Source organism: Prunus avium, chromosome 6, assembly GCF_965620075.1.
Source record: "Prunus avium chromosome 6, drPruAviu1.hap1.1, whole genome shotgun sequence".
In the NCBI taxonomy this organism is placed as follows: Eukaryota; Viridiplantae; Streptophyta; class Magnoliopsida; order Rosales; family Rosaceae; genus Prunus; species Prunus avium.
The window spans coordinates 36,481,647-36,496,472 of record NC_142289.1 but is presented as its reverse complement, the minus strand read 5'-3'; the positions used below and the strand labels follow the sequence as shown (position 1 = coordinate 36,496,472).

The window sequence follows — 14,826 nt, the reverse complement described above, 5'->3', positions numbered from 1 at the left end:
GGATGACTGTATGGGTCCGTATTATTGGCCTTCATGTTGAATGGTTCCGTCCTGAGGCCATGCTTCGTATTGGGGATTTACTGGGCACCACATTCAAGGTTGACTCTAATACTGTTGCCCAGGTTCGTGGGAAATATGCTAGGGTGTGTGTTGAGATTGATCTAACCCAACCTCTGAAAGCCTTTGTTCAAGTGGAGGATAACTGGTATGGCTTGGAATATGAAGGCATTCATTTGGTGTGCTTTGCATGTGGGTGTTATGGTCACAATAAAAACGTTTGCCCCTCGGTGATTAAGGCTCCTCATACTGATAATGCCCACAATGTTGTCCAACCCATGGATGAAGTGTTATTGAGTGAATCCCCCCTCCCTGCTAATGAGGCAAGCTCCTCTATTAAGCCTCAGATTGATCCCCATGTGGCTAAGAACACCTTGATAGGACCTTGGAGCCTGGTTCAGAATAGGAAGGGTAAAAAGCCTATTAAGGCTGGTGTTGACTCAATGGCTAAGAAGACTGCTCCAAAGAAAAATGAGGTTCAAGGTGAACGAGGTGCTTACCTTTCTGGGTCAAGGTTCGATGTCTTAGATAACTCTGATATCAGAGTTGAAACCCCTGTCTCTATTGGGAATGAAGTTATTGAGGATGTAACCCAAATGCCATCTATTGGGTCTACTAAAACCCCCAAGTCTAAGGGTCAGAATAAGCCAAAAGGTAAATCCCGTCTAGCCCTGGGAGATATCTCGAATGATGGTGTGGCGAAAACTACCCAGGTTGGTTTTGAGAAAATTATTCCAAGCGCCCCCACTACCAAAGTTGGTCTTGATGCTCGCGCTATCTCAAAGAGAAAATTAAAAGGTGTTGTGACTGGAAATTCGACTGGTTTCCAAGTTAGGAGTATTGATTTTCAAGAAGCCACGTTGGGGGACGTTGTGGCAAGTTTGAAATCCAAGCTCTCTCCTAAATCTAGTAAGTCTATTCCTCCTACTTTACCTGGGGTTGAGCCTCCTGACCCAGGCCCTTCTGCAGATAAAATGGATGATATTCCAGAAGATGAGATGGATGATGACCATGGGGATAAATCTGCCCCTCAGATTACCATTAATTTGGATGCTGCTAGACTTAAAAAAGCTATGCTAGATGTTAAAAATGGAGTTGTTGGTGCTGCTTCTACCTTGGTAGAAGTATTGAACTCTTCCAGTCAATGAGGTTGTTACCTCAAGTTTTCCTTTTTTACCTTTTTCCCATCATCATGATTATGGTCTGGAATGTAAGAGGTGCAGGGAGCAAAAAATTCCCTGGAATTATGAAAGATTTAGTTAAAATTCACAAGATTGAGATTCTTGTTATTTTGGAGCCTAGAATTAGTGGCAACACTGCCCTCAATGTTATTAAGAAACTTGGTTTTTCTAAGTATCATGTTGTCGATGCTAATGGTTTTTCAGGGGGCCTTTGGATGCTTTGGAATGAGTTGGTTTCCTGCATTGACATAGTTGCCTACTCTAGGCAGTCTATTACAGCTCTAGTTAAAATGAATCATGGTGATTGGCTTTTTACTGCAGTGTATGCGCACCCTTGCCCTGGCATTCGAAGACAATTATGGAGTTATCTGGATGGGATTGCCTCAGCTTCGAACCTTCCTTGGATGATTGCTGGGGATTTCAATGAATTGGTCAATAATTCTGAAAAATGTGGTGGTAACCCCTTTTCTCATCGGGGTGGGCTTGTGGATTGGATTGATAGAAATCAATTGATTGATCTTGGCTTTATTGGTGCTCAGTTTACTTGGTGTAGACAAAATGATAATGGTGTCCTCACTTGGGAAAGATTGGATCGTGGTCTTTCCAACATTGATTGGAGACATAATTTTCCTGAGGCCTTTGTCAGACATCTTCCTAGGGTCAAGTCTGATCATTGTCCTCTGCTGATAAGCCTTCAGTCATCTCACCTCCCGTGCGCTAATGTCAAGCCTTTTAGATTTCAAGCCATGTGGCTCCTGCACCCTACCTTTCGGAGCTTTGTGGCTGAGAAATGGGCTGATTGTACTGGAAATATCCTTCAAATAACTAAAGACCTTTCTATAGCTCTTGTTGATTGGAATAAGGATGTGTTTGGTAGCTTGTTTCGAAATAAGAAAGTTTTGTTGGCTAGAATTGGTGGTATCCAAAAAGCTCTTTGCAGAAGATACTCTCCTTTTCTAGTTGATTTAGAAAAAGATCTTGCCAGTGATTACCAAGCTTTACTTGATCAAGAAGAACTTTTTTGGCTGCAGAAATCAAGGAACACTTGGCTGAGAGAAGGGGACCGTAATACCAAATTTTTCCATCTGTCTACCATTATTCGTAGAAGAAGGAACAAACTGGAAGGCCTTACTAATGCTCAAGGTATGTGGACTAATGATAAAAAAGATATGGAAAATATCATTGTTGATTATTTCAAGACTCTTTTTGCTGTTCAAACAATGAGGTACTCTAATGCTGATCTTCCCCAGCTTTTTCCTAGATTAGGGACGTCTGAGTTGGGTAATCTCAATTGTGATATTAATCCTCAAGTCATAAAGGATTGTTTGTTCAGTATTGGGAGCTTAAAAGCCCCTGGCCCGGATGGTTTCCCTGCTAAATTCTATCATGATTTCTGGGATCTTTGCCAGGGTACCTTTATTGAGCTAATTGCTGGTTGTTTTAGCTCTGCTAGCATACCTGATGCTTTAAATGACACTTTGATTACCCTTGTTCCGAAAGTGGCTAGTCCTAGCTCTGTTTCTCAACTAAGGCCTATCAGCCTATGTAATACTTTATACAAGGTGGTGTCTAAGATCATTGTTCAGAAACTCAGGCCTCTCATGCAGAAGATTGTCAGTCCTGCTCAAGCTAGCTTCATCCCTGGCAGGCAGATTGTTGACAACATTATTGTTGCTCAAGAGGTCCTTCATAAATTTAGAAATTCTAAAGGTAAGAAGGGTTTCATTGCTTGGAAAATTGACCTCTCCAAAGCCTACGACAGACTTCATTGGGATTTCATCTATGATGTGTTATGGGAAATTGGGATTAGAGGTAAATTTCTTGTTCTTATCATGCAGTGCATTAAGTCTGTCAGGTACCAAGCCATCCTTAATGGTGAGCTTACTGAAAGATTCTCTCCTAGTGCTGGGATCAGACAAGGTGACCCCCTCTCCCCCTACATCTTTGTTCTGTGCATGGAAAAACTTTCTCATATTATCAATGATCATGTTTCCTCTAGAGCTTGGAAGTCTGTTAAGGTTGCCAGAAATGGTCCTGCTATTTCCCACCTTTTCTTTGCTGATGATCTTATTTTATTTGGGGAAGCCTCTATACAGCAAGCTAAGCTTATGAAGTATTGTCTTGATTTATTTTGTGGTGCTTCAGGTCAGCAAGTTAATTTTGATAAATCCAGAATTTGTTGCTCTCCTAATACTGAGTCTGGAATTGCAGCTTCTATTGCTAATATTTGTGGGTCTCCCCTTACTGATTGTCTCGGAAATTATCTTGGTGTCCCTTTGATCCAGTCTAGAATTACCAAGGATACTTACTCTGGGATTGTTGACAAAGTGCAACGTAGACTGGCTTCTTGGAAGAGTCACACATTATCTATGGCAGGTAGATTAACTTACTTGCATGCTGTTACCTCAGCGATTCCAATTTATACTATGCAAACTGTTGATCTTCCCATGTCTACTTGCAACCAGCTTGACAAGCTTAACAGGGATTTTTTGTGGGGTTTTACTGGTGATAAAACTAAAATCCACCTTGTTAATTGGGACACTGTGTGTCAGCCTAAGAGCTTTGGTGGTCTAGGCATAAAAAAGACCCATTGTATGAACCAAGCGTTGCTTGCCAAGACTGGTTGGAAAATTGTCCAAAAGGATCAGGGTCTTTGGTCTCAAGTTCTGAATGGTAAGTATCTAAAAGATCAAAGTTTGCTTGCTGCCCCTAATCTCAAATTCTTGAATTGCTCTACTACTTGGAGAGGTATTCTATTCGGTTCTAAAATTGTTTCTAAAGGGCTTAAATGGAGAATTGGCAATGGTGACAATATCTTGTTCTGGAAAGATAATTGGGCAGGTTGTGGGCCTCTTGAGAACTTCGCCACCATTCCTCTTTCTGATGACTCGCTTGAGTGGACTGTGAGTGATTTCCTCACAGAGCAAGGTTGGAACACCAATTGGCTTCTGGGTTGTCTCCCTTTGGATGTGGTGCATAAAATTCATTGTATTCATGCTGGTTTTAATCATAGTGAGGTGGACTCTTGTATTTGGCAGCATACCTCCAATGGTGATTTCTCAGTGAAAACAGCTTATCTCTCTTTGTTTATTGAGGAGACTAATCATACTTGGAATTGGGATATTATCTGGAAGCTGCATGTCCCTCCCAAAATAAAAACCTTTGTTTGGCTGCTGTTTCATGGTAAGCTCCTAACTAATGTCCAACGTGTTAGAAGGAACCTTGCTTCTAATCCTAATTGCCCTTGTTGCAACGTTTCCATGGAGTCTTTGGACCATCTTTTTCGCAGGTGTAGTCATGCGGCTAGAATGTGGAATGCCATTAGTATTCCTAATCAAATTGCTCACTCTTTCTCTATGGATTTCAAGGACTGGCTTCTCATCAATATTAAGGCTAGTTTCAGCTGCATGCAAGGTATCCCTTGGTCCTCTCTTTTCTTGGCCTCCCTGTGGTTTTGTTGGAAATGGCGATGTAAGAAAGTTTTTGATGACACCTTTACTCCTCCTCCTTGGCCCCAAATTCCAATCATCCAGTTTACTAGGGAGTGGCTAGTGGCTAATTGCTCCAGGAATTCTAAGGCCCCCAAGCAAATTCTCAAGTTACATTGGTCTCCGCCTAGTGCTGGCTGTTTTAAAATTAATGTGGATGGTAGCTGTATGGGTGAGCTGGGATCTATTAGTGCTGGTGGCATCATAAGGGATTCTACGGGTGGCTGGATTAAGGGCTTCGTCACAAATTTGGGGTGTGGTAAAATCCTTGAAGCTGAGTTATGGGGTATTTTCAGAGGCTTATCTCTTACGTGGAATGAAGGTATTCGAAGAATTAAAGTGGAGAGTGACTCTGTTACTGCTGTTTCCTTAATTAATGGAGAGACTAGGCCTAGTCACCCTCTCTCTAGCCTCATCCACAGTTGCAAAGACATGCTGTTGCGTGACTGGGAGTGTTCCATTTCTCATATTTATAGAGAGCAAAACATTGCTGCTGACCATATGGCTCATATTGGTCAAAGCTCCAATTTGGGTTATCATGTTGTTGATCTTCCCCCTCCTTCTATTGTAAGCCTCTTGGCAAATGACTCTGTTAGAATGACCACTGCTAGGCTTGTCCCAGTGTAGTTCTCTTTTTGGTCTCTTTCTTGGGCTTCGGCCCTCCTTGTAACCGAAAAAAAAATAAAAAAATATACATAACACCTCGGCAGAAAAAGAAAAATATTTTAACCCCGCACGAGTGTCACGTGTCCATTGGCGGAACCACACTAAGGGCTGCAGTGGGCTGTAGCCTAGTGTGGTTTTTTAAGAAAAAAAATATATAAAACTTATATATTTAACTTATTTTCAATATTAGCCCAGTCAGTAGCTATGTACAAATTACCTTATTTCCACTTTTAACATTTAAGTAAATGTCTTTGTCATTTTACTTTTATTTATTTTTATATTACTCCATTTACTTAAGTTTACAATGTAAATAAGGAAGTACCCCCCATTTGGATTCAAATAAAAATACTAGAAAATCAAATTCCCACCAAATCAAAATATGAAAAATCGGTTTTAGTGCAAAATACGATTTATGCTAAAAATGATGGCTCATTAAGTCAATATATACTTCATACTAAAATCCCATAAAATCAAGTTTTCTTATTTGATGTGTAAGGAATAAAAGCCGCCAAAAATTATTTTTAGAAAATGATTATTCCAAAAACCCAATTTTCATACTTAGTCAATATTTTTACATAAAACAATTTTTCATGTATGATATGAATGCATGAAGGAACTAAGGTCAATCTAGGTAAAAAGCCTTAGATGTTCAATCCACTATAGTGTTAAACCCTATTTGGTTTATGTTAAAACTTCTTGAAAATTAGTTTATGGAGCTATGAACTAGCGTGGTTTATATGATTTAATGTTTACTTTTATTTCTACAAAGACTATAGAAATTGTAAGTACCAAAAAAAATAATCATTAAATTTTAAGCTAATAACTTTAGCTAGTCCACCCGTTGAAAAATTCATGGTTCCACCCTTGCACGCACTGGCGGATCCACAGAGGCGCAAGGAGGTGCAGCTCCTCGCCGGAAACTTCCTTGGGGATGCCGAAATTTGCCCCTTCACTAGTGCCCACCAATTGTTCGACTAAATGCCTCAAAGACGTTGTATTGTTTGCTGCTGTGTGAGACCCTGAATATTTACCTTATATTGTTGGGCTCGATCTCACGAGCATGTAGGAGAAAACGGTTCATCAATCGGAGCTACACAACCAAAGTTATGAATTTTCGAAGTTTTTCTTGAATATTTGAAGTTAAGTTGCATACATAGGCACAGTTTAAGGAAGAAGAAGACTCTGCGTCAGCGCTTCTGATTTTTATTTTTTTTAAATGGCCCAATAGCAAGCCAACACATGTCTATTTCTAATTGGTCTAGCTTAAAAATTCATTAAATACTCATATGTGTGCCAAAAAATTCACCGAAAATTACCCCAAACTTCTAATCACATGTACGTTTATTTCATGACCTCCAATTTACATGTGCTTTTGATTAGATTAATTGGTATTAACTTTTGTTAGATTAATTATGTAATTGACATGGATTTTGTTCATATTTGATATGAATTTTGGTAAACTAACTGTGTCAATGACAAGGATTTTGTTCATATTAATTGATTTTTATATAGACTATAATCAATTAGTTGTAGACGTAAAACTTTTATTTGTTTTAATTATGAGTGACATTTTGCACCTCCCCTAAAAAATTCATGAATCCGCCACTGCTTGCACGTGTCTCATGTGGCTTGTATTCTATTTCAATTTGGCCACGTTTTCAATGTATGAGAGATTTTTTGTGAGAAAAGAAAACAATTGTGGCTTACAGTCACTAACCGTTGTAGTCCACAAAGGGCATGTTTGGAAGGCCTCACTGGACTGGACTGGGTTAAATTGTACTTGAAACCCATGTTTGGTAAGTGAGGGGACTAACTTAAATGAGACTATATTGTCCAATAGTAAAAAAAATTGCCTCACTCGCACGTCCAATATAGCGAGCTTGAAACATGGTTCACAAAATAGCGAGCTCACTAAACAGAACACGCGAGTCCAACGCGATACCAGTTTCTTCTTCTTCTTCACCTAGACACGAGTCTGGGCAATGGACGCCAAGTCCTCCACTTCCGAGCCCAAGTTCATCGAAAAGGCTTGAAACTCAGCAATCGCCTTGAGATCTTGCTGCTGCTAATGGTCGCCGAAGGCCGAGCTTTGGTCGTACATGTGGGTCAGGGACGACGAGGCTTGGGTCTCTATTTGGCTATCAGAATAGCGCACGGTGTCGGCCCTGAGCTTGGAAGGCGACGACCATGGGCCCCAACTTTGGGGGGGTCTCAAATAAAGGCCATGATTCATTGAATTGACGCAAGAGTCGAAGCAGCCATGGCAGATGCAGAGAGTGGAGAAGATGATGGTGAGCTTTGAGATTGAGTTGAATCGTTCATCGTATGAACAAATTGAGTAATGAAAAGTGATTAGGAAGAAAATTAGAGAAAGAATTGATGAAATTTGTGAGAGAATCACAACTGAAGAGTTTTTGGCAGGGAGAAAATTTGAGAAAAAGCAAAAATGAGAGAAGGATCAAAAGTCGTGAGGAAGAAGAAGATAGGAAGAAAGATTATAAAAAAAAAAAAAAAGACGAGCTGGGAAGAAAAGGAGAAAAAAGAGAAAAAAAAGAAATAAAAGAGATAAGATAATTTTAGCCTTTAAAAATTATTAAAAATTATTTGTTTTTATTATTATTTATTTTTAGGTCAAAATCCTTAATTAAAAGTAAATATCAGATAGTAAAATAAATATTAGAATTTTATTTATTTATAATTCAAATTAATTATTAAAATAATTATTTTTTAGTCCGACACAACACCAAACATAGGTCTTCACTATTTTCACAATCCAGCTTCTTAGTCCGACACAACACCAAACATAGGTCAGTACTTAATCCAGCTTAGTCCAATCCGAGCTAATCCAAGACAGTCCCAGGATTTAGTCCAGTCCATGACAGTCCGCCGTACCAAACGACCCCAAAAAGGTCAATAATAGTGAAGCTTGTCCGACAACATCCACGTGAAGCAAAAAGGCTCGTCAGTGAACAGTCACAGAATTCTGCCTATAAATAAAGCTTCTCTTTCCTTTACTTGACACACCAGAGGAGAGAAAAAAGAGAAGAGAGAAATTCTCTAAGAGAGAAAAATAAATGAGTCAGAGAGATTGTAAACACTAAAGTTGTAGTTTTATTATTTTACGTGGTGGAAAATCTCTTCGAAGGCATAAGTATGGTTGAATCTCGTTAAATATTGTGTTTCATTTATTTTATATCTTAATATTCCTGTATATACTGTTTATTTCACAACAAATCTCTCCAATATTATTACAGATATTAAATTTTATCAAATCTTTTGAGGGGCGTTACCAAGATTCGATCTTCCAGCAGCTGCAACAACTTAAAAGCCTCAAGTAGGGCATTACAAGTTCTCTATCAAGAGAAATTTTCCTTTCCTATTTTCTAGCCAAACAAACACTCTTTAGAGCTAATCAATTAAACACATTGAAACTACAATGATCGAATCTGTTCCAACCAGCCGTGGAATTCAAGGATAGTCATATACCTCTGTCACCCTAAAGAAAATAGCTACAGTGATACCTGCAAAGCTGCAGCGCCAGAATTACTTTTTCTGGAAGCTACTTTTCGAGCAAATCTTTAGTCGTTACAAGCTCATGGGAATTATTGATGGCAGCGAACCTTGTCCAGCTCAGTTCTGGACGGACAAGGAAGGAAATGATCTCACTGATCAAATTAATCCAGCCTTTGAGATTTGGCACGACAAGGATCAGGCCATGTTAACCTGGATGAGGTCAACATGTTCTGAACACGTCCTCCCATTCACAGCAGGACTCGCTTCGTCGCGTGAGCTTTGGCTAAACCTCGAGAAGAGATTTCAGGTTGTTGGCGTGTCCTCGGAGTACAGGAGAAACCTGGCGGCCGCTGCTTTAGCAACAACCGACATTTGCGATGCACATCCTGACCTTCTGGCCAGTGGAGACCTGCGTCTTGTGCCGCAAGTGTTCCAGAAATATGGAAAATGGCAGGCATTCGCAGGCCCTGTCGTGACGCTGAAGGTGTTTGAGGACAATACTTTGGTTATCGAGCTTCTCTCCACGAAAGGCGAGGGTAGGGTTTTAGTGGTTGATGGAGGAGGAAGCATGCGACGTGCTGTCACCGGAGGGATGCTGGCTCGTTCGGCTGAGATTATGGGATGGGCTGGGATTGTGATAAATGGTTGCGTGAGAGATGTGGATGAGATCAATGAATGTGAGATTGGGTTGAGAGCTTTGGCAACTTGTCCAGTGAGACCTATCAAAAACGACTCTGGGTCTGACCAAAAGCATGTTCCTGTAAGTATTGGAGGGGTCTTGATTCATGAGGGAGAATGGTTGTATGCGGATGGAGATGGCATCTGTTGGAATACTATATTATTATATTATTCATTGGTTGGATAGCTGTGCAGTGGTGGAGCATGCTTGTCTAATGGAGCATGCTTGTTTCGGGTGCTTGTTACTTTTGCATGCTTACCTTGGCATTGTATAATTGTTTATTATTTCCTTGTGATGTATCCATCTATAAAGCTCTAAAGAGCTGTCTTGATGTGTTATGATGAATAAGACAATCTCATTCAAAGTGGATGTAGGTATCAACAGCCGAACCATTATAATTCTTTGTTCTTGTCTGTTGCTATTTCATAGCCTTTATTTCTTCATGGTATCAGAGCAGGTGTGGTAGAAGCCCACCTGTTTCTCCTTTTATTTAGTCGGTTGTCTTCTCCGTTGTTTTCTCTTCCATGGGAGAAAAAGTTGAGTCTACCGCTACTGTTACTAATGCTACAGCTGCTGGCATTTCTGAGTTTGAGGCAAATCCAAACATGAGGCTTTGCTCTGTTCTCTTGAATGGTTTCAATTATATCCCTTGGTCCAGAGCTGTTACTTTAGCTCTTGGAGGAAAATCAAAGCTGGGATTTATTAATGGAAAAAATCCAGCCCCAGATGATGGTGATCCAAAATTTGAAGAATGGCTGTCAAAGGATCAACTTGTTATGTCTTGGATTTTAAATTCCATGGAGCCACAAGTTGCTGAAATCTTCAGCTACTCAGATTCCTCTAAACACTTGTGGGAGTCCCTTAAAGAGATGTATGGGCAGCAAAACAATGCAGCCTGAATTTTTGAGTTAAAGAAAGAAATTGCAGGAGCTTATCAAGAGGGAAAATCCTTCATTGAGCATCTTGGGAAATTGAAAGGTATGTGGAATGAGCTTGCCCTGTATCGACCTCATACGACTGATTCAAAGGTTCTTGTGCAGAGGGCAGAGGAAGATAAAATTTTTCAGTTGCTTGCAAGTCTTGATTCAGACTATGAAGATCTTAGAAGAAATATTCTCATGAGTACTGAGATGCCTTCCTTTAACAATATTTGTACCATTATTCAAAGAGAAGAAATCCGAAGGAAAGTGATGCACAGTGAAACAAAGTCACATACTGTGACTTCAGAGTCAAAGGCATTTGTAGTTGACCGAAGAAAGGGACAAAGGGATCCTGTGAAGTGTGATTATTGTGGACAACCCAGACACACTAGAAACAGATGTTGGATTCTCCATCCACACTTAAAGCCAAAGAATGGAAGAGATATCAACAAGGCTTCAACTCAATCTGAGAAGGCAGTAGGTCCACATGAAAAGGCAGCTCATCAAGTAACAAATGAAGACTCAATGATTGCAGCAACTCTAACACCTGCAGCCGTAACCAGTCAACTATTGCAAGTGCTGCAAAAAATGAGTAAACCTGAGGCCTCAACCAGTTCGACCAACTCATGGGCATTAATCAGTCAAGTCACCCAACTGTTACAACAAATGGGTAAATCTCAAACACTTTCCTTGGATGCTTCATCTGCTTCATTGGCATCAGGTATCATCCATGCTCTCCCATCTGCCTTGCTTTCGCTCAATACAAACTCTGATATTTGGGTTGTTGATACTGGTGCCACGGACCATATGACCAATAATTCAAGTTGTATGCATGAGTTTCAAACCTCCAACAACAACCAAAGAGTCTCTGTAGCCAATGGTGATTATGTCCCTGTTCTTGGTCACGGAAAAGTCAATTTTCTAGACTCTGAGGCCTGCTCTACAGCTTTATATATTCCTTCATTTCCTACTCAACTTTTGTCTGTTGGAAAATTGACTAACACATTAAACTACAATGTTATATTCTCTCCTTATGATGTGGTTTTCCAGGACCGGACCACGGGGAGGATGATTGGTGAAGGTGTTTATTCCAATGGCTTGTACCTGGTACATGATCGGTTCATAATTGTATATCATTTTGTACCCTTCTAGCTTATGATTTGGTTATGTTTTTGAGTTAAACTTGTGCTTTTAATCCTTTTTGTGTTTATCTTTCAGTTCATTGAGCTTTAGGTAATAATGATGGCTTTAGAGAGCATAATTCATGCAATTCAAGCATGTTAAGGCCTAATTTGGATGAATGGATGAAGAGCTTAAAGACAAACTCATTTTGGCTACAGCCCCCTGCCAGTCCAGTTCCGTAGGTCATATTGCAAGCTTTGTTTCAACAACCTACATAGCTCTAATGAGGCCACATTCTTCATGAAAGTTGTTCCAATTGGTGTGTACTATAACATATCCAAAATTCAGCCCCATTGGATAAATCTGGAGTCCGTTACCTAGCAAACACAGAACCATGCTCAGGATGGATCTTATCAGCGCGGAAAATGAGTTAGCAATTTGTTTCGGCCTTAACTTCTTCCTCCGACCTTGGATTGGCCCAAATAACATATGGCTGGAAAGAAGACATTCTGAACTTCAATTTCGAGTGCTTAAAGTCCTAATTTGATTAAGAGAAGCCTAAGTTGTAAGCCCTTGAAATTGCTGGTCATGCTGACCTCAGCATGTGCTGGTTGGATGCTTGGTCATGGTGAGCTAGGTATGAGCTATCATTTCTGGTTGGAAACTTGGTCATGGTGACATGAAGATGAGCTAGGGCTGCTGGTGGGATCTATTGGTGAAGTGCATCAACCAATTCAAGATTTTCTAATACAAGTGCATCACCCAATTTAGATTTTCTAATACAAGTGCATCAACCATTTCAGATTTTATAAAACAAGTGTTGTATGCATTAGCCATATTGAATTCAGATTTTCACTTCCCCTAGGCCTATAAATAGGGAAGTTCTCTAAGCTTGTAAACACACCCCAAGGGGGGGAGCTCTCAAACACTTCTCTAGAGCTCCCTTCCCTTCTCTCCCTCAAATTCTCTTAGTTTCTCTTTCTAGTTTTCAATTGTTGTAATGAAATCTTTTGTGTTGAAATTTTCCTTGAGTTTTTCTTAGTTCCACTTTACTTTTCATTATGTAAATTCTTTTCTTTAGTCTCAAGTTTGATTAGTTTCCAAGTTTCAATTATGGTTCATGTTCTTATTCATTATGCTTATAAGTTAATATGCTAGTTTGAATGATTGATCACCATTAAGGCTTGCATGTTAGCTATCTTGGTTTGAATTAAGAGTATACACCATGCTTTAATTCGAATTGAACTATGAATAGGAAGAGTATGTATGGACATTCGACAACAGGGATTAGATACATGCTTGGTTGTTTAAATTGTTCTTCTATGCTTAATGGGTTCCTAATGCTTAATTTTAGGTTAGACAACAAATGATCAAATTAGGGAATTAGGAACACAAGGTTATGACCACACACCATGGCTTAATCATACATTAGCTAGAATCAATCCGTTAATCTAATTGAACTTGGGAACTTATCTGCTTGAGTTAGTTATTTTCTTTCTTCCTTGTTTTATTTATTTCCCTTCTTTTTCATTTCTGTTTTGTGTAGGGAAAATGAATTGAATCATTCAATCACCAATCCTCGTGGGATCGATCTCGCACTTACATACGCTATACTACCGAACGGCTCGTGCACTTGCGAGTATCACAAGTTGAGGATGCAACTGAATCCATTTTGGTGCAGCTGTATCTACACAACAGTACATCAACCAGTTAAAAATCCAAAAGCTCTCCAAGTCAATTCTGTTCAGAATGGTCAGTTATGGCATCAACGGTTGGCTCATCCATCTAGTAAAGTCCAGAGGCATCTCTTCCCTTCCTTGCCTGTCGACTGTCATGCATGTGAGACATGTCATTTTTCCAAGCAGACCCGGCTGCCTTTTACTTCCTCTGTTTCTAAAGTTGACAGACCTTTTGATTTAATTCACTCTGACCTTTGGGGCCCTGCTCCTTTAGAGTCATTTGATGGTTTTAAATACTTTATTACCTTTGTCGATGATGTATCTCGAGCTACATGGTTGTATTTGATGAAATCAAAAAGGGAGGTTACTCATATTTTCAAGGAATTCCATAGAATGGTGCTGAATCAGTTTGACTCTCGAATTAAAGTCCTTCGATCCGATAATGGAACAGAATATGTCAAAAGTCTCTTATCTGAATATTTGATTGATCAAGGAATTATTCATGAAACCAACTGTGTTGGTACCCCACAACAAAACGGAATAGCAGAGAGGAAAAATCGCGATCTCTTAGAAAAGACTCGATCTCTCATGATTCATATGAATGTTCCAAAAAGGTATTGGTCTCATGGGGTTCTCACTGCAGCTTACCTAATCAACAGACTCCCTAGTCGGGTCCTTGAGTACAAATCACCACTTGAAGTGCTTAAGGGACGAAAGATTAACTTATCCCACCTGCGCGTCTTTGGTTGTGTTTGTTACGCCCATGTTCAAGCTGTTCATCGAGATAAGTTTGATCCTCGTGCCACCAAGTGTGTGTTCTTTGGCTATTCCTCTACAAAAAAGGGGTACAAGTGCTACGACCCCAAAACAAAAAAGTTGTTTATCTCCCGTGATGTCTATTTTGAGGAGGCAGAAAGTTTTTTTGAAAAACAACTTGAAGTTGGGGTTCAGGGGGAGCACTTATCTGACTTTATTCCTCTTCCAACCATTGATGCTATTGTGGTCCCACAAACTCTCAATCAGGTTCAAGATTCAAGTGGCTCTTCCCAATTGGAAAATCAACAAGAGGTTAACGAAGTACCAGATCAAGTTAATGAGATACCGTGTGTTGAACCACTGCATGGCAGGAATAATACTTCTGTCAATGAATCTGCTGTTGTTGAACTGCGGCGATCATCAAGAGAACGACAGAAGCCAACCAAGTACAAGGACTTTATCAGTTATTATTCTACAAGGTATCCAATCCAACATCATATAAATTATGAGAACGTGTCTCAATCTTATTCAGCTTTCTTGGGCAGTATTTCCAAGGTGTCAGAACCAACCAGTTTCCACGAAGCAAATTCACAGTCTGTGTGGAGAGGAGCAATGAAAGAAGAGCTCCAAGCCCTTGATGAAAAACAACACATGGACCTTTGTCAAACTGCCACAAGGAAAGAAACCAGTGGGATGTCGATGGGTCTATAAAATCAAATTTAGAAGCGATGGGACAATTGAGAGGCATAAAGCGAGACTTGTTGC

At 39.9% G+C, this 14,826-nt stretch overlaps 1 pseudogene; it reads left to right on the top strand.

Moving 5' to 3' along the window:
* The first annotated feature begins 8,438 nt into the window (after positions 1 to 8,438).
* On the top strand, positions 8,439 to 9,916 carry LOC110750799 (putative 4-hydroxy-4-methyl-2-oxoglutarate aldolase 2 pseudogene; annotated as a pseudogene).
* The last annotated feature ends 4,910 nt before the right edge of the window (positions 9,917 to 14,826 follow it).